Below are 3,010 nucleotides of genomic sequence, written 5' to 3' on the forward strand. Positions count from 1 at the left end.
CATGAGCAGTGGATCTATTCATTTTCCTGTAAAAAAAAAAAAAGTCCAAAACTTAGCTAAAAGTCACAACATGCACAATAATGGTACATGCAATGTGAAGCAAGTCCTGCCATTCAGGCTTCATGTTGCCCATGTTATTGAACTAGGTCTTTGCTAGAAAATGGCACATGATGGGAAGGGACCCTCATGCAAACCCTAGAACATATGCAAAGCTAGAATATATCAGTCAGCTGTTTTCAGGGTTTGCTGATTGACCAACTACTTAATGACTGATGAGTAATTCAAAATTTGGTGCCTAATTGGATAACCATTTGTGTAAAGAATTTACTGGGAATTTTTATTTTATTTTTGTCCTTCACATAGCTGATTTAATTAGAAAGACACCATCATGGAGTTTTTCCAACTTAAGATGGTTAAGAATAAGTTCTGAAGTTTTTTTCAACAAGTTTTAAGGTCTAACTGATCGGAGACTTAAGTTTAGCTCATTTGTAGTGTGAACTTCAGAAACTTGGATTCATTAATGTGTAGGGAACCACTTTAAACCCAGTGTTGGTATGAAGGCTATTTAAAGCTTACAACATGGGGGCTGGGGATTTAGCTCAGCGGCAAAAGCGCCTGCCTGGCAAGCGCAAGGTCGTGAGTTCGGTTCCTGGTACCAGAGAAAAACCAAAAAAAATAAAAAAATAAAAAAAAATAAAGCTTACAACATTTAAGATTCAACACATGCAGAAAAAAGCTTCCTCAAAGCTTCCCTTACCTAACAAAAAGCAGAAAGCTGTGACAAATCAAGACTACCAAAATCCCCTCTTATGAGCAGCTTCTACTCCCAGAGGAAAGTCCTACAGCACAATGACCACAGATCCCCTCTTTTGGACTTTTGTAGCTCTGAAGAAGCCTGAAAGACCACACAGCCCTATGTAGAGAAACCCTGTCACAAACTTTCTTTTTAATCCGGGCATGGTGGTGCACACTTGTAATTCCAGCACTCTGGGGTGCTGAGGCAGGAGGGTCACAAGTTCAGCCCAACCTGGACAATTTAGTGGCCTACTGGCTGAAGAGTTTTCCACTGTGTATCTGGCCCACTTTTTCTTTATCTCATCAGTTGATGGACAGTTAGTTAGTTTTCATTTCTTGGCTATGGTGAGCAGTACTGCAATAAACGTGGGACCGCTGATGTCTCCTGGACAAGATATTCTTCCATGAATATGTGCGCAGAAGTGGGATTACTGGATGATATGGTAGTTCTGTTTTTAATTTTTTAAATGATATACACAGTATTTTGCATAATGGCTGTATTAACTTATATTCTCACCACGAGTGGAGTGGGCAAGGGCTCCTCTGTCTGTGCATCCTCACCAGTGCTTGTTATCTTTAGTCTTTTCAAGTAATAGCCATGTGTTCTAGGGTGAGGTGATACCTCCTTGTGTCACAAGTTTTATTCTCCATGGTTTTACAGTATACCTCTCCTAAGTGAATCTATTTGTTCTTTCTGTGGAAGACATGTCTCCCCTTACTCCTGTCCCATACTAACTTAGGTAAATAAGCCTTCAATTTTTACTACTGAATGAACCAAGTGTTACTTTCATTGGCTCCAATATACATATGGCTAAATCCTTTTATTTTTCAGGGTCAAAGCTTGTTTTTCAATTTTTATTTTGTAAGGAGAATAAAAAATAATAAAAAAAAATTAGAAACAATACAGAATTTCACTAAACAAGATGATGGGAATTCAACACTGGTTGTTATATTGCATGTTAGTGTCTTCAAATTAATTGCTCAGATTACCAGATATAAGCATGCAAAATTGGTCAAGAAAATGAAAAAGAAAAAAATTGTGAGCATTAACTGTTCCTTTCAATAGACCAGTAGAAATCAGCAGTACAATTGCCCCAGCTATCTTGTATATAAACATATATATTTTCCCTTCTTTCTTTCTTTTCTCCTTTCCCCTTTTCCCTCATGCCAGTTGTTCCTTCCCTTTCTGCAATTTCTTTCCCTCTCACAGTATCTATTGTACCTTTCAGATTTTATTTACTCTTTCAGGTTCTTACACTAGGGAGACAATGCCATGTTTACAGGTATGGGTCTGATTTAATTCGCTTATGAGTGTGGTCTCTAGGTGCACCCATTTATCTGAAAAGCCCTGGGTTTACCTTTTTTTAAAGAGCTGAGTAATGTTCCATTGTATAAAAATACCACATCTTTTTTATACATTCATCATTTGATGGGCATTTAGGTTGTTTCTAAGATTTATTTATCACAAATTGTGCTGCTATTAACATGGGTGAACATGTATCACTGTGGTATGATATTTTTAATTCTTCTGGGAAAATACTCATAAGGAGAATAGCTGGGTTCAGTGGGACTCTAATCTTACTTATGTGAGGAATTTCCACACTGATTTCCACAGTGGTTGTACCAGTACCAGTCCATGCTCCCACCCGCAGTGAAGTGATCCTTTTTCCCCACAACCCCTCCAGCATTTGTTATTGGTTGATTTCTTGATGATAGCTATTCTTTCTGTGGTGAAATGGAATCTCAGTGTTGTTTTAATTTGTACTTCTCAAATGACCAACGATGTTGAACATGTTTTCACATATTTATTAGCCAATTTGTATGTCTCCATCTGAGAAGTGTCTATTCATCTCTGATGCCCATTTTTGGATTGGATCTTTGAATTTTGGAGGCCTAATATTTTAAAATTCTTTGTATGTTATAGATAGAAGTCCTTTGTTTGATAGACAGTCAGTTAAAATGTTTTCCCAATTCATGAGTTTTCTTTTTACTCTATTGGTGATTTTTTTTGATGTGCAAATACTTTTCAATAAAATGAGATCCCAGTTGTTGACTCTTTGAAGTATTTCCCATGCAGTTTGGTTTTTGTTCATGAACTCTCTGCCTACCTCTATATCTCCAGGATTTCTAACTACTTTCTCCTCCACCAGATTTAGTGTTTCTTTTTTAATATTTACATCTTTGAACCATTCTGACTTCAGTTTAGTGCACGGTG

Source organism: Chinchilla lanigera, unplaced genomic scaffold (assembly GCF_000276665.1).
Source record: "Chinchilla lanigera isolate Chin_1 unplaced genomic scaffold, ChiLan1.0 scaffold00121, whole genome shotgun sequence".
In the NCBI taxonomy this organism is placed as follows: Eukaryota; Metazoa; Chordata; class Mammalia; order Rodentia; family Chinchillidae; genus Chinchilla; species Chinchilla lanigera.